The sequence below is a fragment of the Lissotriton vulgaris genome, chromosome 11 (assembly GCF_964263255.1).
Source record: "Lissotriton vulgaris chromosome 11, aLisVul1.2, whole genome shotgun sequence".
NCBI classification, from domain to species: Eukaryota; Metazoa; Chordata; class Amphibia; order Caudata; family Salamandridae; genus Lissotriton; species Lissotriton vulgaris.
Window position 1 is genome coordinate 574,966,919 of NC_141699.1, and position 22,595 is coordinate 574,989,513.

Genomic DNA, 22,595 nt, shown 5'->3' on the forward strand with positions numbered 1-22,595 from the left:
AGCAGCACTATCCTTAGATGCTGAAAAAGCTTTTGACCGTATCAACTGGCAATTCCTGTTTGGTACCCTACACTGGTTTGGCTTTGGTCCCTCTTTTATTTCCATGGTCAAACTTCTCTATTCCTCTCCTCGTGACAGTATTTTTGTTAACAACCAATTTTCCAAGTCCTTCTCCTTATCTAGAGGCACTCGTCAAGGATGTCCCCTCTCTCCCCTTTTATTTATTCTTTGTCTCGAACCCTTCTTAGAAAGAATTCGATCTAATCCTAACATCACTGGTTTTAAATTGTCTTCTACTGAAACTAAATTGTCTGCATATGCAGATGATGTGCTGGTTTACATGTCAAATCCCGAATCCTCCCTTCCACCATTTATGGATGAGGTCCGGTTATATTCCTCTGTTTCGGGATATAAATTGAACCTATTCAAAACGGAAGTCCTCCCACTTAATTCGCTATCTTACCAATTCATGTTTAATAATACTGATTTTGCTTGGTGTCCCTCTAAAATTAAGTACCTCGGTATTTGGTTCGCACCCTCCTTGAGAGATGCCCTTAAACTTACTTTTGATTCTCTCATAAAGAAAATCAACTCCCTCCTTCAAATCTGGTCCCCATTATTTCTTTCCTGGTGGGGTAGACTAGACACCATTAAAATGATGATTACCCCCCATGTTCTTTATACTGTATCTATGCTCCCTTTCAAAATTCCCCTTTCCTATTTCTCCCGCATAAACACTATTTGTTCTAAATTTTTATGGAATGACAAGCATCCCCGTATAGCCCTGCAAAAGCTGATTCGCCCTAAATCTGAAGGTGGAGTTCGCTTTCCCAACTTTAAAATGTATCACTCCGCTTTCCTGATTAAACAATCCTTTTCTTTGGCCTATGACTTTGATGCCACCCCTGTACCTACCTGGGTTCTTCTAAAACGTTCCCTGCTGAAAGGCTTTTCCTTTCAACATATTGTTTTTATGTCAAAATGTTCTTTTTTAACCAAATACCCTATCTTAAAATACTCCCAAACAGTATTACACAATGTCTTCTCTTCTAATCTCTCCTCTTTGCAATGTTTTTTATTATCTGTTGTATGGTATAACAAATTTCTTCCCTATAAAGGTAAATCATTTTATTTCAAGCACTGAAAAGAAAAGAATATTGTATTTGTTCATCAATTTTTTGATAATGACTCTATCATTACTTTTCCGAAGTTACAAAATTTATTCAACGTACCTTCGTCGTATGTTTCTGAATATACCATTATTACGTCTGCCATTCTGTCACACTTAGCTTCCTTTTCAATGCCTGATGCCCTACCCTCTTTTGTTCCTACCTCTTCACTTTATCCCTTTTTCTCCACTCAACAACCTAAGGCTGCCCTTGTTTATACACTATTATTGTCCGCAGGTTCAGATCGTCCTAAATCAGTTGTTGAGATTGCATGGGAAACTGACCTTGATATTTCTCTCTCTGTTCTGTTGTGGGATCGTATATGGTCCAAATTGTTTAAAGTATCTCCTGCTGCTCGTATTACCCAATCGTTACTGTTCATTTATCACAGAGTCCTTATAACCCCTGTAAGTGTTCATAAGTTTTCCCCAACATCTTCTTTACTATGTTGGTCATGTGCTAAAGAAGCTGGGTCACTTAAACACCTACTACACGAATGTATCCCTGTTTTATCATTTTGGAAGGAAGTTTGGAAGATATGTATGCAAGTTTTTAATTGTTCTGCCCAGTTATCTTTACAGACTATTTTCCTGGGATCGTTGTCATCTGATGTTGATATTATCTCTTCTTCTGCAAGATTGTTGGACTTGTTTATTTCTCTTGCATTTAAAGTTATTTTATTATGTTGGAAAGATAATTCTAAATTTCCGTTCACACTTGGTGGAATTTTGTTTGCGATGAACATAGGATTGCTATTGCTTCGTCCTCTTCTGTCCCCCTGAAAATTAAATCCGATCTCCTTTGGCTCCCTTTTACCACTTATCTTACCTCCAACTCTCTTCCTTGAATGACTCTCAGTTTTCCCACTTATTCTTACCTTCCCCTCTCTTTCTTCTCCCTTCCCCTCTTTTGCCCCTTTTTTCTTTTCTTTCTTTCTTCTCTCCTCCTTTCTATTCTACATGTATCTCCCTTTTTCCTTTTCCTTCTCTCTATAACCATTTTCTTATTTGTCTTATTGCTCATTGAATATGTTTTAATACTCCTTGATATTCTTATTTTTCCAATTTTTTTATGGCATATGTATTGTATTTAATCCAAAATGCTAATAAAAATCTCTTAAACAAAAAAACAAAAAAAAGATTTTTAGATAACATCCGGCTAACATCACATTGCCATCTCTCTCAGGAGAATTGGCAGACCATATCACTACTAGGTCATAAGTCTTTGAGTACTGTTAACTTTAAAAGGATGTCATTTCTATCTAACTGGGTGGCCTACTACACTCCAGCAGCCCTGAATAGAAAGTTTCCATCACTTGATAATTGTTGTTTTCATTGCAAGTGCCAGGGTGAATGGGGGTGGTTTCATACTTTTTACTCTTGCCACATGTTAATACTGTTTCAACAGCCACTGTCTTCCATTTTAAACTCTGCCATGGGGGTTAGAATTGATTTGGATCCTGCCTTGGCCCTTTTTTGGTCTTTCACGTATGGTCAATCCTCAATAATAGTAAAACCAAGACAGAGGTTCTTGTCAATTGTTTTTACTATAGCCCGATCCCTGATTCTGCCATTGTGTCGAACCAACAGGGTTCCAGTATATCAAGAATGGCTGAATAAAATTATTAGAATGAAGCAATTTGAGGAAGCCTACGCAAAGGGGGTCAGGTGCTTTAAAAGATTCAATGCCCTTGGCAGTATCTCGGTCTAATTGAAAGACTGGGCTCTGTGGTTCAGGATAGGCTGAGTACCCCTTAAGGTGATTCTTTTTCTATGTCTCCAATGGTTGGTCTACAGTATTTGTCAAATATTTCACATGGTTGAGTTGTTGACTTAATAAATTGTGATTGTAAACAATTAATGTCCTGTTGCACTTTATTGCAGAGATTCGTATTCCATCATGTAAAATGATCATGAGGGATATTGGTATCCATCTACTATTTTACTCATGTCTGTCTATGGTCCTTATATTCTTAAGGAACCTTAGTAATTAATATTATTCTACTCTAGTCTGCTTATGAACTTTGCTATATTCCCAAGGAATTTTAGTAAGGATGTTTTGTTCTTTAGATGTCCTGCACTTTAGTAGGTTCTCAATTGTCTTTCTGGAAGATGTGAACTTGATTAGTGATACCAGCTACCTATGGCCCCTACTATGTATGAAGAATTGTACCCCTTTTTGTTTTGTAATCTATATTGATTATTGATTAATATTGAAAAGTTGTATAAAATTTCCCTTCTCTTGTTTAAATCATGTTTTTTTCCATACAAATTCAGCGTAAATAAAACAAATTGTAAAAAATAAAATATATATCTATTTTTACACTCACGTATTAGCTCCTGCTAGCAACAGTATCTTTTCATTGGACTGATCATTCAATCTGTAGGGATTGCGTGGTGGACATGCACACTGTAAAGAATAATTATACCTGTAATAAAGAAAGGGGATGTATGATTGAACAACTACTGCCTAAACAACGAATTCCATAACCACGAAGGCTAACAACGAGCTTAACCACGAGTTCCTAAACCACAAAATATATTTAAATGGTTCAATACCCAGTTTCACCACTATGTTCTTTTTAATCAGCATATTTTAGTCATTTTAAATAAAATAAATATAATAGTAGATGACGCTGCTCAGGGGCGCCCTATACCCACTGACCACACAACATCCTCACATAGCACTGGTCCTGGTTGCCTGCCGAGTGTGTCATACAAGGCGGCGAAGAGCATTACAGTTCTTAGGGGGTAAGAGGTGAGGAGGATGGGACACCCTGTACCTAGTCACCAAACCTCCAGCACCAAAGCAAAAGCATTCCCTGTGACGCTGTACTCTGGACGTGCTGCCAAGCTGAGAGGATGAAGCCAGGCTGCAACCCTGCGCTCGCCAACGCCCGCCAACCTTGTGGCTGCATTTCCGTGTAAATCATAGAAGGGGGCAAGAAGCATGTCAGGTCAGGGGGTGAAGAGTCGAAAGACACACGAGTGCGCTGTACCCAATCACCCAACCACAAGCACCAAAGCATTACCTGCGAAGCTATGCTGTAAGGATGAAAGCAGAGTGCTGCCTTGCACTACATAGCCCGCATGGTTTTCTACATGCTGCCAAACTATATGGATGACACATGGGCGTCCAGTACCCAGTAAACAACCTTCCAGCGTGTAAGCAAGCGTATTCCCTGCGATGCTATGCTGGAAGGATGAAGGGAGGCTACAGCCCCGCAATAGTCAAATCCTGCATGGATGAAAGCAGACTGCATCACTGCAAAACATAGCCGCATGTTTTTAGACCTGCTGCGCAGCTATATGAATGACACACGGGCGCTCTGTACACTGTATTTTGTACTTCCAATGAAGGAATGCATTTCCTGTAATGTCTACTTTACATCCTCTTTGGATGTCTAGGTTTTTGATGGTGGTGAGTTTGAGTTGAGAAAAGGTCTGTAATTGTAATCTTAGTTTTCGTGCTAGTACAGTGATCTGTGATCAGGGTCTGTAGGGTTTTGTTAATCACAAGCATATTTGGTCACCAGCTGAGTGTACCATACAAGGGGGCGGAGAGCATTACAGTTCTTGAGGGGGGGTGGGTGCGGCGGCGGATGGGACGCTCTGTACCTAGTCCCCAAACCTTCAGCACCAAAGCAAAAGCATTCCCTGTGACGTTATCCTGCAGATGTGCTGCCAAGAGGAAAGGATGAAGCCAGGCTGCAACCCCGCACTCATCAAAGCCCGTCAACCTTGTGGCTGCATTTCTGTGTAAATCCTAGAAGGGGCCAGAAGCTTGTCAGGTCAGGGGGTGAACAGTCAAATGGGCGCTCTGTGCCAGTATGAAAGCAAAAGTATTCCCTGCGACGCTATCCTGGAAGGATAAAGGCAGGCTGCAGCCCCACAATACATACCCTGCATGGTTTCACGACTTGCTAAACTAGAAATATGATGTAACGTTTCGTGGTTTATGTAAGTAGCTGTTTAGGATGTCGTTGCAAAGGATGTCGTGGTTAACTGAATGATCGTTGTTCGGGATTCGTGGTTCAGGTAATTTGTTGTTCAAACTTCGTTATTTAGGATGTTTCCCAAAGAAAGGTATGCATCTCAATAGAATCAAATCATCACCATAGTACCAGATGCAGCGGTTACATTCCAGATGCTAAAGCTAGCAGAGTTATCTGTACAAATGTTTTAGGTCCCTATCTAAGAGCTAGATATGTTGCCATTAACCTCTCAACACCTCTCTCGATCCCACTAACATAACACAGCTAAAAGGTGATACTGTGAAATAATGTATCCAGCAATCATAGGTTCAAGTTGGGACACTAACATGCCACAGAAGCTTCAGCACCTTTAAATCAACTATGATACACGACTCCACTCAAACACCTCTCCACAGAGGACAGATTTCCCTCCTCTGACATCATCAAATTTAGCCAAACAGTAGCAGGATGCCAGAGTAAAATCTAGCTCAATGAGTTTAACTGAACTATGCTAGACAATCAAATGCAGGAATGATTCTCCAACACTGGGCACTCTCAAATATGGTCATACATTAGCAAGAGAGCCAGCAGTATGCCAAAAATATCACCTGTACCACTGACATCATCTGACCTGTAATGGGGGGACCAACACCAGTAAATTCTCACACCAAACCGATTTCCTCTATCTTCTTCTCTTAAATTTGAAGACGGCGAAGTAAAAAACTGTCAGCACTAGGCCTGAGCGAAGTTTGTAGCGCTAGGCGGAACTCCACAAAGTGCAGAAAAAACTCTGCCGTGCTCCGGCGAGTACAGCAAGCAGCAGAGTGTGGTAGGCCGTGCTGCTTGCACTGATTTTTAGCACCATGAGTTTGTCCTGCACTGTAACATCAGTGCAAACAAGACAATGTGCAGCACAAGAGGGAGCTGTTTCTTTCTGCCACTCGAGTAGATGTTCTGCTTGAGCTGTAGCTTCATCAACGCGCGACAGGTTATTTAACAGGATTGGTAGCAACCTGCCATGACCGCCTTCATTGAGAAATCTTGCCAGGAGCTGGTGTAAAGTATAATTTAACCTAATGTCGGTGAGCCACGCATGAGGAAAAACTCTGCTTCGCAATGCGGCGAGCAAAAAGTAAGTGGTTTTATTTAACTTGACCTATCCCGTCATCTACCGACTTCCCCTTCGTTCCCCCCGCCCCACAGTGCCGGCTGCGCCTGTCTGGTTGTCGAATGGTGTGAGTTGAGACCACTTGACAGTTGGGCATACTTATTGTAGAAGATATCCTGTTGATACATGTTCCAATGGTGTATTTGAGATCTCATTATCAGCTTCGCCATTAAACAAGATTATTCTCCTTCTCCTGCAAGGAAAGGGAAATCTAACAGTCTCTCCCTGCTGCCCCTTTCTTTCTCTGGTCTCCAATCAATTCCTAAAACCGACACCCATACACCAGTGCAACATCCTACTTTGCATCATACATTTTGATAGTCAATGCTGTGGCTTTACTTTGCTCCAGACTGATTTATGTGGGAGTTCCACATTTAGAGGTATTCAAAAATCTCTTGCCCTTATTTGGGGGAGGTGGGGAGCTTAGGAACACCAAGGTTGCCAGATTTTTTATTTCCTACAAATGATTTAACACAATCTTTCATAAGCACCACAATCCCCTGCACTCATTCTCAAAACAGCTTCTTAGTTATCTATTTCAGTAAAACTGCATCTAAAGAGGACTTAACTCCTTCCCTTTCAAGCATCTCTGCTGAATCAAAAAGGGCGAGCGACGGAGAGGAAACAATAGAGAGACAAAGAGAGTGAGACACAGAGTCAGCTGTTACATCTCTTTCAATTTGAGCCTGTTCTGCTTGTTGCTGTTTGTAAAAATTGTTTTTTGTAAAAAAATGTTTAAATTGCTTACCAGGTAGTAAGTAAGGCTTTGAAATACCATGTTGTGACATCCCTGCTGTATAAGACTTCATTCAATCATTTAGAGCTTGGAAACCACAGGTGTTACAGGAACTCTATGGCTGCTTGGATACAAGAGAACTATGTTTACGGATGTGTGTCTGTGTGTGTATGTGTGCAGCCACGGCCGGCAGTGGGAGTACCTGCAGGGCGGTGACGTTGGGAGCGGGAGGGGCAGGGTGGGGGGTAGGAATGTATGAATTACAGAGTTTTACAGGTAAGTAAACATTTAAATAAATAAAACCAATTTAGTTTCATGCACTGCATCGCATTTGGGGATGCTGTGCACTCAGCAACTTTTGTTTTATTTATCTAAATGTTTACTTACCGTAATCCATACATTACTACCCCAAACACTGCCCCTCCACTTCCCCACGTCACCGCCCGGCAGGTACTCCCACTGCCGGCCGCGGCTGTATGTGTGTGCGTGCACGTGTGTGTGTGTGTATAAATATATGTACAATCGTCCCTTCAAAGCGGCGATAGAGCTCCTGTTCCCATATTACCTCCATCACGCACAAAAGGATACAGCACTACCAAGGAGGACATTTTTTAGAAATCCTTAATTTAGTTGACCATAGATAGAACCAAGGTGAATGGCCTATGCGACTCAGCCGTAGCCTTTGACAGAGTGATAGAGAAATTGTGTAGAGTGTATCCTTTAAAGGTCCAGAGGCCCCTACCAACAAAACAAAAACTTGATTTACTCAGTTGACACAAGCCTGTTAAAAATAATGAATCGCTATAACTTCAATGCCAATACACAAAGGTTTATACAATTAATGTGTACATCTCTCAAAAATCGTCCGTATATATCTTTAATTTTATAAAAGTAAAGGCAGAAGAGAGAGAGAGAGAGAGAGAGAGAGAGAAATAGAGAACATAGAAGAGAGAACAACAGATGGTGAAATGCCTCATTTACACAAAGAACAGCAGAACTCATTGTAATCTGTCAGGCTCTTTTAAAGTTTCTTCAATGTTTTTCTCTCTTTTCTTTTCAAATGTTTCAATGTTCCCCTCTCGGATCAAAAGTCCATACATATTAATACCTAAATATAATCACATTTACCAAAAACATTTATAAGTTCAACACAATAAAAAGCACAGAAAATTCCCTTCTTATTGTCCTGGATAGTTTAAAGAAATATTTCATACGTCTCAACTTAATACCAGCCCTCAGTGACCAATTATGTTCATAGAATATCAAACAGATAGTTGTTTCCAATTACTAGAATAGCTGCCTTGAAGTTTATAAAGTGCACTGTGCAAGAATTTCACTAAAGAGCAAAATGCTTCGAACTTATTCAAGCCATCAATTTCATCTCTCACAATGATAGCATTGCACATTGGCCAAATTGACCTGCATGTTTCCCTACAGATCAGCTGCTCTTGAAGTTTTATATAAAGTGCATTTTTGATATTGCTTCCCGATATAGTGTATATATATAGTTACATAACCCACACTGTGAGGATCAGATCAGTACACATACTGTGGGTAAACCCTTACAGAACCAGACAAACCTTTAAAAGCCAAGAAAGTGGAGATAAAATTATCTCCCTATTACCTAGCTGTCCCTAACACCAGTTAGCGACAGCTAGTAGGAGATAGCGACCATCTTGGGCCCCGCTTTGCATGTCAGTGATATTTATCACTAATGACATGCAAAGTGGGCGTACCAAGATGTTAGCTACTGGAAACAGTCGCTAACATCGCTATCTCCTATTACCAATTTTTGGAGATATTCGCGCTAAGCGCGAATATCTCCAAAAGCTAACACCTGCCCTGAGCAGTTCTTCTTATTATTAATTATCGCTATTGCTTGGTAATATGCCCCACTATCTTTTTGAGGACCAGTGCGATATGAGGACTGGTCCCAGTAGTGTGTTAAGTTACTTTCAAGTGACTGTATCCAAAGAAGTAAAAGTGGAGTTATATTTGCCTCATTCTGCTTTGTAACCTACCCTACTACTGAAGCGCGTGTGGAGTTAGAATAGTAAATACACACTTCTTTACGGTCAATGGCCGGTCCTCATAATAACAGGTATGTTATGGTGTGAGTGTATGAGGGTGTTTAGGGGAGACAGTGCTTTTGTAGCCCCTTTGCAATAAAAGTGAATCCAAGACATGGGTTTAAAGTAATATTTGTGGAATGATTCACTTTCAAAGCCAGATTAGGCTTCAAATCTTCATGCCTAACAAAAAATGAATGTGTTCTCATGTAATGAAACTGTGTTTAGCGCTCTGATACCCGATTCGAGTCAACTTTGCGCTATATAATTTAAAAAAAAATAAGTACAAAAATATCTATGTAGAGTCTGCTCAACAGTTGGGTTGTCGTTAACATGATGTTTAACATCTATTCGTAGGTAGCATGGCCGTTCCGTACAGATCTGGGGGCATATTATCAAGGCGGTTTATCTCCGCTTTTTTGGCTTTAAAAGCCAAGAAAGCGGAGATAAAATTATCTCCCTATTACCCAGCTGTCGCTAACACCAGTTAGCGACAGCTAGTAGGAGATAGCGACCATCTTGGGCCCCACTTTGCATGTCAGTGATATTTATCACTAATGACATGCAAAGTGGGCGTGCCAAGATGTTAGCGACTGAAAACAGTCGCTAACATCGCTATCTCCTATTACCAACTTTTGGAGATATTCGCGCTAAGCGCGAATATCTCCAAAAGCTAACACCTGCACTGAGCAGTTCTTAGCCATGTTATCCAATGGGAGGTGGATAACATGGCTAAGAGCATCAGCTCAGTAATGCATGAATATTGCGGACTTTTCAGCGATATTCATGCATTGCGGCGATTTTTATCGCATTTGCGATAAACCTTGGTAATACCAAGGTTTATTTGCGGTAAAAATCGCCGCAGCTCAGCGGTAAATTTTTGTCTCTAACCAAGCAATAGCGATAGTTATCGCTATTGCTTGGTAATATGCCCCCTGGTTCCACATCCGGATCTATTTTTGGCTGCCCCGGGATTTATAATTCTAGGAATGGGGAGGGGCTTGTTAAGAGCCTCACCATTCCCAGTAATCCAGGATGCCCAACTACTGCACCAATCCGCCTGTCAATCAAAAGATTGAAACTTGCAAGCTGAGGAAGACCTGCATGCTAATAATGGTAGACCGGCTTGTATCTGATTAATATTCATCAAGTCTGGCAGGACGCCGCTTCCAGCTTGCGGCTGCTCTATCTGAAAACATCAACATCTGGAAAGTCTTCATGCAGATTTATACTCAGCCTATTAGACAAATCAGGGAATAAAAACTACTATAATAGGATTACATTAGCTCTGGCACTCAGGCTTTACCCACTAACAATGTGCGTTGGGGATAAAGTAACCGATCAAACAGTTTGTAACAAGAAGGAAACAGCTTTCGACCAGAAGACTGAAAGGCTCACTTTTCCAAAGCAGATAACTTGAAAACATAGAATTGCGTAGTGCAAACACATTTAACGCAGTGTCAAGGCTTGAAGCACTAGGGCAAGGTAAGCCTTGCCTCTGAATATTTGCATTGGACCTTTTCGGAAAACAAGCATTGGCAAAGTAAATACATCCGGCATTAATAAGTATGCAATATGTAAAAATAAGAAGAAAGACCATGAAAAATAGATGTGTAGCCCAGGAGGCCAAACATGCCAGCCCTGACACGGAAAGGTACTCCGTGTCCAGCGGCTGTGCACAGGTGAACTTGATAAATGATGTCACTCACAATGGCCAATGAATGAAGTGGGCTGACCCATTTCTCCAAGCTGTATTGAGAAGAAGCTAATGTGATTGTCACTTTAAACGATCAATGGGATAAGATGGCTGATGGGAAGCAAATGTATGTATGATATATTTTTTTTTAAACATGATGGTGCCAGACAGCTAATACTTTCCCTAGGACAAACCTAAAGTTGGGCGTCGAAACCCTTTACAAAGCTACAAAACTCTACTAAGATGACCCTGTTGTTTCAACAGACTGCTTCTAGTTTTGTAGTTGACCAAATATCTAAGGTTTGCTTCCTATAAAAACCATTTACCTTCCTTTTCCGGGATAGGCGACACCAAGGAAAGTCTCCTGATGCTCAGAATTCCTCTCTCTGGCTCTTGCTCCACATCGTCATGTGGAAGTAGAGCTCTTACCCTCCCAAATCACACTGGGTACTCTACAGTTCTGCTCTTTGTAAGCAGCTCTCTATGCTATTTTCTCCAGCTCTCTGTAACACTAACACTCCTCAGCAGAAGAAATGTGGAGCTGCCATAAGGGAGAATGAGGCACGGTATGCATGCAGAAAAATTCAAATACTGCTTGCTCCCATGGTTTTCCATGTATGTTAAATTTTTGTCATAATATTCTAATCAGTTGTATCGTGTCATTTCTACAATATAATTGTTATGTTGGAGTTGCCATAGTTTTTTTTATCCATACAGGAGTTGAGCCAAAAGGCTTGCCACTTGAGCTTATTGTCATATTGTAGAAATGGACAAGGATGAGGGAATGATGATATACAATGTTGGACTACACTACCAGTAGTCTTCATGTTAGAGATGGGGATCTCTAGTTTGCGGTGGTATGCACGCTGCCCAAGTAGGGACCCTTTCTTGGACTTGGCCCTTTTGCAGGGTCATCCCTAAACTTTTTGCCTTTCTCCTAGCCATTTTTCTGACATGGTGTTGGTGGTTTTAGGCCTCTTGGCACTTTAGCACTGCTGTCCAGTGTAATGGTAAGATTGACCTACACCTGTTTGACATATTTCATTTATCTATCCGTCCCTTGTAAAGTGGTATCTCAAATACCCATGGCTGGTAAATTAAATGCTCCTGGTAGGCTTGCAGCGCTGATAGCGCCACCCACCAAAGTAGCGTTTCAAACATATCTCAGGCCTCTGCCATTGCAGGGCCTGTGCACGCAGTCTCACTGCCGCTGTGACGTGGCACCTAAAGTGTGTGCCAAGTCTGTGACCCTCCTTTTCCTATATGTCAGTCACCTCTAAGGTAGTTCCTACCTAGCCTTATGGGCAGGGTGCATTGTAGGTAAAAGTTAGGACATATACCTTAAGTGTGTGACATGTCCTGGTAGTGACAAACAGCCATTTTGGTTTCTCACTACTTTCGGGGGGCTGCCCTCCCATAGGAATGCATTGGGGAATCCCTGATAAGTGTTCAATGGTAATTCCTGATATGAGAGGCTCAGCATGGTCAAGTTTGGTATTTTTGGAATAGTGATAATAAATGCTGTGCAATGGTGTGCGCAGAATTATTATAACTATTTTAGAAATGCCACTTTTAGAAGTTGGCATTTCTGTGTGCTATGTGTCTGCCTGCCTGATGTGAATTACATGTCTGGCTTTTGAGCGGCAGGGGCTGAAAAGGTGTGTGTGGCTCCAGGAGGGGCAGGGTGAGTCAGCGCTAAGCTGAATGGGACATCTGCATTTGGATTAGGTGGGAGGAGAAGTCCCTGGTCCCTGAATAGAATGGTGCCTGCCCTAGTGAATGCTGGCTCCACCCCCCTGCGGTGTGTCTAATGACGAGCCCCCACCTAACAATGTGGAAGAGAAGCCCTGTCAACAGAGTGCTCCAAATCCCCTGAACCAGTTGCATCTGGTTCCCCCAAAGCCCTGGGCTGGCGCAGACAAAAAGAAATGGTGTATAAATGTAGGGGCTGTGACCCCATGAAGGTGTGCTGTTCTGGCTTGCTGCTGCTGGGGCCCAGGAGGAACCGCCATGGGGGCTTACCTCCCTGCTGGAGGGCCCTGTGTGCTGTCCTCCCTGGGCCCAGCTGTGCCCCCTTCATTTGTGGAGAAGTGTGGCCCACCGATTAGAGCTGCAGACCCTGAGGCAGAGGTCTGGCCCGGGACCAGGTGTCAGGGTCTCAGGTCCTTGCGCCTGCATTGTCTGTGCATAATAACAAGGGAAGTGTGTTAAAGAAATCAAACAAGTGAAACCATATCGGAGTGGGACTACAACTCCCAGAATCCCCGGTAGGGGAAGTACTAATGCTGCCTTCACACGCTTCCTGTTGCGTGTAATTCGGATTGCCGCCCATTGAGGTCGGGAGCCGCTGCATGCCGCGGCTGATCAGAGGAGAAACTGGAGGAAAGGATCCAGGTAGGATCTGATTTTGGAATCCTCGTTCGCGGGCGGTAGCGTTTTGCTTCGCCGCGCGTTTCTACAGTCAACAGATAGAATTGGAGCGCAGTGGTATTTCGCCACGCGTTACCGATTTAAAGCCTCCCCCGAGTGCGGATAACTACGGAGGAGTACTTTAAAAAGGGAAAGACTTTGGCGCATTTATGTCCTGTTGAGGGGACCCTCGAGGGGTATTTGTATGTGCGGAGCGCGGTGGTGGTCGAAACTACGCGTCTCCGTGCTAAGCGCAGTCTGTGTTTGGACATCGGAATTTTGAGTACTAATTAATGACTCTGTTGCTTTCATTTATTTAACCCTGCAGGAAGGGTCATTTCTGAATATCAGTTCTTTTGTGTTATGGTGCAGAGCGGAGTGTTGTGGTTCTTGCTTCCCACACACCGCCGTTTCTGACAGAAGAGGAATCCCTTTTTACCTTATTCCTTGTGATCATATTTACTTTAACTTCTACGTTAGAGAGAGCTGCTTCTGAGCCTGTATCCAGTTATAACGTCTCTCGCCTGTTGTCCTGGTATGCCAATTACATGGGTGTAGCTGTATGTGATTACTATGCCTTGGGGAGTGTGTTGTGCCTGACGTATCTTTTGTGTCCATTAGGCCAGTCAGGTGCCAGAAGGCGATAGAGGAGACGTATTATCACAAAAGCTGCGACCAGTTTATCACAAGGTACACTGAGTTCTTTTAGCGAGATTTAATGAGTGTAGCCATGTGTTTAAGAACATATATCTAAGTGGTTTGCTTTTGTCGTTACAGGAAATCCCTTCCCAGCTGACCCTTCCCTTTCCCTTCCTGGTTCTATTTATCCCTCACCTAATGGCTCAACCCCTCTGTGTTTTTTCATCGAGAGGCGTTGTGACGTTTGGAGGTGGAACTTTGTAAGCATCGATCGTATCCTGTGGAGCAATTCTGGACACCAGGGTTCAATTCCCGACGCGGCAGGGTCTTGGGCTCAATGTCCACGGACTCAATAATTCTCGCCTAGGTGCCTACTCTAATCATAGGTCCCACTCCGCAACTTTGGGCAATAGCTTGCTTAATCTCCACAACGGCCCGAAAGCGCTAGGATGCCTGGCCTCACCTTGGAGGTGCCCAGTAAGGGGCACCTCACAGGGAAAGCCAGGAAGGGTTCCACAGCGGTATACAGCGCCAAGATACATTCTAGGTGATAGTGCTCTTTACAAGTATACACACATTTACATTTACATTTGTAAGAACTTTTGCCTGGACCTTGTTTCTCTCCAGATCCAGGATTGTAGTGCCTCGTGAGTGTTTGGCTGTGTGCTGCTGGAGGGAGCTGGTCTCTGAGTGCTGGTCTGCATCGTGGACAACCAGGGGAATCCTGGCATAGGAATTCCACCCCACGCATCTCGTGGCTAAGCGGGAGCCTGCCCAGCTTTGTTGATTTTATTTGGGAGAGCAGGTGCCAACCTCACTCTCGCGCTATTGTTAATGGCGAGTGCCACTCTGCTTTTGCGCTGGTTGTGGCGGGTGCCCACCCCACCATTGTCTTAGTTTAAAATGGAAACCTACCCCATATTGCTGCAGAGGGGCCCCCGGCCGCAGCAGCGTGAACAGGAAGCCAGGCAAGATGCCTGAACCTGGGCAGAGCCACAGCTGGAAGCCGGAAGTCTGGAACCTCATTGGCTCCACATTGAAGTCCCAAATCCTAGGAGGGGGCCCGAGTGAAGTGAGGAGAGGCCACAAATGAGAGCATGGCCAAGCGGAATTCTGCAGCCAGGCGGGGCTCCTGTGAGCTTAGGGAAGCCCCGTGTGAAGGAGAAATGCCGCCTGAGAGCAGACGAAGCCTCCCAAGTCGAGAGAGGAGACGGGAGAAGCGGTGCTGGTCCCCACAGCAAGAAAGAGCCCGGTGAGTGAGGGCTGGTCTGTGGATGGAGGCCGCAATGATCGTACAATATCCACGGGGGATTGGGGGCATTTCTCGGCACCCGGTTGGTGCCGTTCAAGACACAGTGCCGGTTCTAGTTTCTGGGCAGTTCCAACAATGGGCATAGTTGTTGAGAGAGGACCCAGAGGGGCCCATGCCTTCCAGTTTGGCGGTTTTCCCAGCTGCCCCACCAGACAGTGGGCAGCTGCAACGATGGGGGCAGATTTGTTTGGCAGAGCTCCAGAGCGGGCCGTGGCCTGCCAGGGCCTCTTGGCGTATTCACAGCTGCACTGCACCAGCGCAGGCAGCTGCAACATGGCCACAGTTGTTCAGAGAGCCACAGTGGGGGCTGGAAAGGCACAGTGAGTGCCCAGGCCCACATTCTGCATCACAGCTGCCCCGCAATTAGTGTGAGCTGCTACGTTTAGGCTGACAATTCTTTGGGGGCATTTTTAGTGAGATAGGATTGAGATGCGCTCCTCTGCCGAAGCGCAATTGCGCACATGCAAACTCTGCTGCATTGGCAGCCGCCCTGACATTTGGTACATAGGGCATTTGAGCCCTCTGAGAAGGCCTGTTAGTCAGGGGGACTGTTAGTTTGATAGGGCGCCAGGCCCTACTGTGATTTATGTGATGTGATTTATGCACCCTGATTTACGCCTCTAATGATGGGGTTATTGCATAATGTGTTTATGCTGGGGAGGCCTAATGCGTAATGTGTTTATGCTTAGGAGGGTGTCTAATGCTAATGTGGTTATGCCTAATGTCATGCTATGATATTTTAAGATGTGTCTAATACTAATGTGATAATGCTGAGGTCATTATTGCACCAGTAGTTACTGGTTGTGTTTTGCATTTACTTACCTGCATTTTGATGGTTCTGACCGTCGCCCGATTGGCGCAGTCCTGTATACAATCCCCTGTGAATATTGCCTAGTGCCAGTTGGCACAGTGTAAATGTGTAATTATGGTTCTAATGTGTTTATGATAATACAAAGGATATTTTTGATATAACCTTGTGTGGAGGTTCTTTTGTGGTGTGCCTAGCTTGTTGCTGCTGTGTGTGTGAGTTGCGCAAACGCTTTACACATTGCCTCTGGGATAAGTTTGACTGCTCGTGCCAAGCTACTAAGGGGGTGAGCAGGGGTTATCTTCAGTGTGTAACTCCCTTGGTAACTTGGCACGAGCAGTCAGGCCTATCTCAGCGGCACTATGTAAAGTATGTGTTTATAGCACACACAGTAGCACAGTGAAAACACTACAAATGGACACCACACCAGTTTAGGAAAAAAAACAATCTTTATCTAAACAAAACAAGACCAAAACGACTAAAATTCAATTTACATAACTCAAAAATATCACATGTGAAAGGTTTAAGCAATTCTGTCCATAGAGCTGTATGGGTCCTGAGATTTTACACAAAGTACCTTGGATGTGTCAAAATCCAAAAGGAAAAACAGTCACAGAGGAGGGAAGCATCGGAAAACACGGCAATGCATCGGTTCAGGAGTCCCTGGAGAAGTGATGCATCAGTTCTGCTGTTCGCAGAAGTGTTGCATTGGTTCCAGACTATAAGGGGAAGTAATGCTTCAAAATCAGAAGATGGTTCCGGTCTGGAGTGATGTGGGGGAAACCTTGGCAAACAGGTGCGATGTGTCGAAATCTGGATGTGCTGGATGTCGAGGTGGTGGTAGCAAACAGGTGCTCCATCAATTCTTTCAGTTCCGGACCGGTGATGTATCATTTTTTTCAGCAGCACAGCAGGGCCTGTGTTAGAGTCAGTGTGGTGGTCTCGGTCTTTGGAGACATGGTGCACTGGACTTGGGCAGCTGTGGTTCTTTGGGGCGCGAATAGGTGCTGGGTTAACTTCTTTGGCCATTAGGCGGTTGTGCGTGGAAACGTCTCCTGCATGGTGGTGCTGCATTTGAAAAACAGGTGCTGGAAGGGTGATGCATTGATTCTGCATACTTTCACAGCAGAAATAACCTCCAAGGGTCCAGAACAGGAGTTGGCACCTCTTGGCAGGTCAGCATTCCCAGCCGTTAAATTCAGGCACGCTGCAGGGGAAGTCTTTGATGGCCCTGAGGCTTACAACAGGAGCCAGGCACACACAGGCATTTAGAGAACCTTGGAAAAGTAGGAATCAAAAGCAAATTTCAGTTATTTCACTGCCCACATACATAAGCAGCAACTGCAGGCCAACCCAGCAAAGCAACACACAGCAAAGGGGCAGTACTCCGGACAGCTCTTCAGCTCTTCTTGGCAGCGTCCTCAATCCAGAAGTGTTCTAAAGTTTGGGGTTACAAGTCCAATACCTATACCCCTTTCAGCCTTTGAAGTAGGCATACTTCAAAGAAAAGTCTTTGCTGCCCACAAGATCCCACCTTCCCCAGCCTTGGCGCCAGACACACTACAGGGTGGTGGAGACAGCTTTGGGAGAGGCCAGGCACAGCCCTATTCAGGTTTCAGGGACTACTCCTCCCACCACTCTAGCTCAGAAAGGACCATCAGCCTGGTGATGGGCCATCAGGAGATGCAGGGCACACCTGAGCTCCCTTTCTATGACTGTGTACAGTGAATGCACAAACAACCCAGATGTCCTGTTTGTCTGAACCCGAAATTGATCCCACAGGCATGCAGGTGGAACAGGAAGCTAAAGCAAGGAGATGGCCACTTTCTAAACGAGGTATTTTCAAACATATATTTTAAAAACCACCTTTCCTAAAAGATGTGTTTTTAAATCCTGAGCTTGGAGAGCCTAAACTCCTAATCTCTAGCTCTTCCCATTTGAAATATACACTTGTGTAATTTTACCAGGTAGCTCCAATGATAACCTATGGGAGAGCGAGCCCTTGCAATAGTGAAAAACGAAATTGGCAGTATTTTGCTATCATGACATGTACAACACAACAGTACATGTCCTACCTTTTACGTACACTGCACCCTCCTCATAGGGGTACCCTGGGCCTGATTTAGGGGTGCCTTACATGTAGTAAACAGGAAGGTGTGGGCCTGGCAAGTGGGTTCATTTGCCAGTTCGACATGGCAGTTAAAAATTGCATTCACAGACAGTGCAATGGCAGACCTGAGAAAGGTCTACATTCCTAATTGTGTACGTGGCACAACCATTGCTGCAGGACCACTAGTAGCATTTGATTTACAGGACCTAGGCACACACAGTGCACTTTCCTAGGGACTTACCAGTAGATCAAATATGCTAATCATGGATAACTAATTACACAAGGGGCCCTAGCACATTAGCACTGATTAGCAGTGATAAAGTGAACAGAGTACACAAAACAGCAAAAACGAAGTTCAGCACAAAATCAAAAATACAGAAGGTTGAGGCAAACCACGCCAAGAATGCCAGGTATAACACTTCATTAAGAAGTAATGTTGGATTATATGCCAGTAATCTACATTCTTTAGAGTTAGCTCTTCTTCATTCCAGGATTTACATCATTCCAATTTATCCAGATTACTCTTTGACCAGAAAATCAAACTGGGCTTGATTATTGTAAGGACAGTTTTCATTTCGAGGTGTCCTCTGCTGAAGCTGAGAATTGTATTGCAGATGGAAACAAAAGTTGGTTTGTACTGATTTGTTTCACAATATGTAGAGTGTCTATTGTGAGATAGGAGAACATGCAGTACTGGTACGTAATACAGACATAACAGCATAATGCCAGACTCCCTTACACCACACTCAGCAACCACAGAGCGTCAGCAGGATGGCATCTAAGAAGCCATCTAGTTGTACCTGCATTTAGTAACACAAAAAGCAGCGTGGTTATACTTATAGGTTAATGGCGCCTAGTGTTTAGATTCGCACTAAGTGATAGATAATTCCCAACATTTTGTAACGGTGCTCAAAGGAATGGAGAACCGCAAAACTCCATAGATCGAGAAACAATCTCTCACAACACAATTTCTGACTCCCAAGCACCCGTATATTTATAAACACGGTTTCCCTTTTTCAATAACACACATATTTAATATGCAGAAAAAGTACAGATCCACAGTTTCAATCTTCAAATCAAATTCTTGTCTTGTTTTAATCGGATTTCATCCAAACAGCAAACAACAGCCAACGCGTTTCGTCACTTTAGATAGTAGTCCTGCGACTTTCTCAAGGCTGTACAGGATAAACATAAAAAATTTGCATCGTATTTCTCCATAGTAATTACTCTTTCATGATCAAAAGCACAATATAATATTCCCACAATCTTAGTCCATGCTCACCAATTGTGGAGAAAAGAGCCATTCACTGTTTCATTCTTTTAAAAGTATTTGCCACAAACTAAGCAAATACGAAATTTTATATACATCAGAGAAACATGTGATGGAGAGAGCGGAAACAAAATGTTTCCAATGGTTCATAAGATCTCAACCTTATCACCCATAAGAGGAACTATTCCGCATAAAATTTATAGAATCTCGATAGTAAGCCCGTGTTAGAAACGCATGTTCTAGTGCTCTTGATATCCAAAATGATGGTGTATTATTTCATGCAAGAAAAGAGATGCCAGGGAGTGGGGAAAAGAGAGTTTTTTTCTTAGTCAAGAAAATCACTAGTAACAAGTGAGTAATATGATTTTATAACGATACCTATAACTTCCAGTAAAGATGTTCTGTGGACAATAAAGACATATTATCTTACTATAGACCAATGTCTCTGACAATTATTTTCTAGAATAAGGAAATCAAAGATTTCGAGTATGACCTACTTTATGCGTGGTGATACTTCCAACCCACACGTGGGTTCTGGTGATGGCACAAGACGCTATATATGCGTAGATCCTCCTTTTCTTTTATCACAGGTCCTTATATTTCATTTCTAAAATTTAAAGGTTGGATATTAGACCTCACATTTATTTCTGCCCATATTTATCCATACCGCCTGAAGGGGCCAACATATTAAGTTGCCTTTGTAAATACCCGGTCTTATTAAATCCAAGAAAACTTTTTGTTACATCATATCCAAAAGACATACAATTGGATGGTTTTTAAAACATCTCCCAGTATTTTGTGCTATAAAACTTTCCGTCGTAAGTTAGTCCCAATCATTTGAAAATAAATTAATATTTTAGTCTCCCGGTAAACCCTTTTGATCCCTTTCCATGTTCGTCTTGCGTCAATCATTTAGTATTTCGACTTTCATCATCTCTTACCTATTTGCAGTTTTGAGTAACGCTGCTTAAAGGTTTCCCATCACCATCATATTGTTTGTGTGCCCGGTTCAGGTGCATCCCGCCTTGTATTTAAAACCCCTTTTGCTGTTAGCATCTCTGATTGGCTAGTATTCCCAAATCAGGAAGGAAATCAAAACAGGACTAAAGAGTCAAGCTTCTCAGCATTGCATTTATATAGCACTTACTACCCCTTAGGAGTCATTAAATCGCTTCACGCCAGGCACTACATTGCACCATAGCCCAAGGCTAGCAGTGAGCCCAATTTTATTGGTTATTGTTTGTTATGAGGATTAGTTATTGTGTTCTCAAGCAAAAATCATTACATGCTTTCACTGGTTTCTTTGTGGTAGATTGAATTAATATGAGTGAAGTGTGATTATTAGTGAGGGGTGTGTGTGAGTTCATGCAGATGGTTGGAGAGCGTAATAGCTGAGCAAGAGGAGATTTAGGGGTCCATTAGGATGACGGGCGGACTTTGCCCGCCCGTCATCCCATCGTAAATCGGGACCGCCCGCCATAAGGGCGGGGGTACCGGGGGTGCCAATAGGATGCGCCTGCCACAGTGGCGGGTACATCATGTATTTTCAGCATTGTGGCGGGCTGTGCTCTCTGCACTGCCCACCACAATACTGAAAATGCACTTTAACATTGTCATTTGCAAAGTGGCAGGCACCGCTTGACAATGAAGGGGGGTACCACAGGTACCCCCCACGTGCACCCCCCACCTGCACTTCACCCGGGGGCCCCCAGAGGAAAGACCGCATGCCTGCTGCGGAAAGGCACTGCACACCACACATCATAATATGTCTGGCGGTGTCCATTAGACACCGCCACCATATTATTCCTTTTCTGTCCCGGCCGCAAGGCGACCGGGGCGGAAAAGTGGCGGGCGGTGTTTCCCTCTGTTGCGGTCCCCCCCCATTGTAATGTGGCGGGGGGAAATGGGTGGCGGGCGAGCATTTCTGTCGGGTGGATCGCCACCGCCACCATGGCGGTGGCGATCCGCCCGACATCGTAATGGAGCCCTAGGTATTGTTTCATTCCCGGAATATGAATTCCAAAGAAGGAGAGGGTGTAATCTTTGAAATGAGTTGTGGCCATTTTGTAGAAGTACATAAACAGAGTAAAGTACTACATGAAGATGACTTACAGAAGTTTGAAATCGGAGAAAGTAGGGATGCAAACAATAGAAGGAATGGGCCATTTGAGATAAGAAATTAGAGGCAAAAATGAGAAATTGTTAAAGGGTCAGTTTTCATGGCAGATTTTAGAAATATAAAGGATGCTTTTTGAAATAGCATGTAATTTGAGGATGCAATATTGTAGAAATAAACATTGTGTACATGTGAAGGTAGTGCTATATTAGTTATTTTTTAGAGTAACTAGAAATGAGTGAACAGTCTGTACACTGCTAGACTACCACTGGATGACCACTTTAGCAAAAACAGCTGACCAGCTCAGAGGTGGGGTATGTAAAGTAATTGCTGGTCACATGTATAGGGAAATATCGAAAGCTTTAGGTCACACTAAAACAAAGCAGTAACATCAAGATCATACTAACGTTAAGAAAATGGTGGGACTTATTTCAAACATTAAATGGAAATTCTGCAAATAATGGAGTGAATGGCTTGTAATGTTTAGTCTCAAGTCTGGTTTCCAGCAGTACATGCAAAGTGGGATACATTTTAAGGCCCCCAATTTGCTTTGCACAAGAAGGAGAGTGAGGACATCTCCCCAGCAGTGGAAGTGTACTCATGCATTCCCACACCTGGATTTTGGGGAGCCAGAAACTGAGGTGAGGAGGATGGTGACCTGGCACCACACGGTTAAAACATGAATTGAAGACTTTGGGGCAGATTTACAAGCCCCTGGCGACACTTTTACGCCACTGTTGCGTCACTTTTGTGATGCAGCGGCGGCGGCAAAAACCATGCGCCACGTTGCAACTTATTTACAATGTGACGCATCTAGGCAGATGCGTCACGTTGTAAAGCCCTGCGCCACACGAAATCTGCGTCAGGTTTCATGTGGGCGTTCTGTCGCAGGGTGGGCGTTCCCTCGCAGGAAAGCCACGTAAAACTGACGCAGTGAAATCTACAAGATTTCACTGAGTCAGTTTTACGATGCTGCTGCGTCAAATCCTTACGCCTGCTTGAAGCAGGCGTAAGGAGTGAGTCACCATGTTGAATATGGGGGGCCCCTGTGCATTGCAGGAGTTGCGTTGCGCTTGCGATGCAACTCCAGCAATGCGCCGCCCGTGCGCCTGAAGATGCT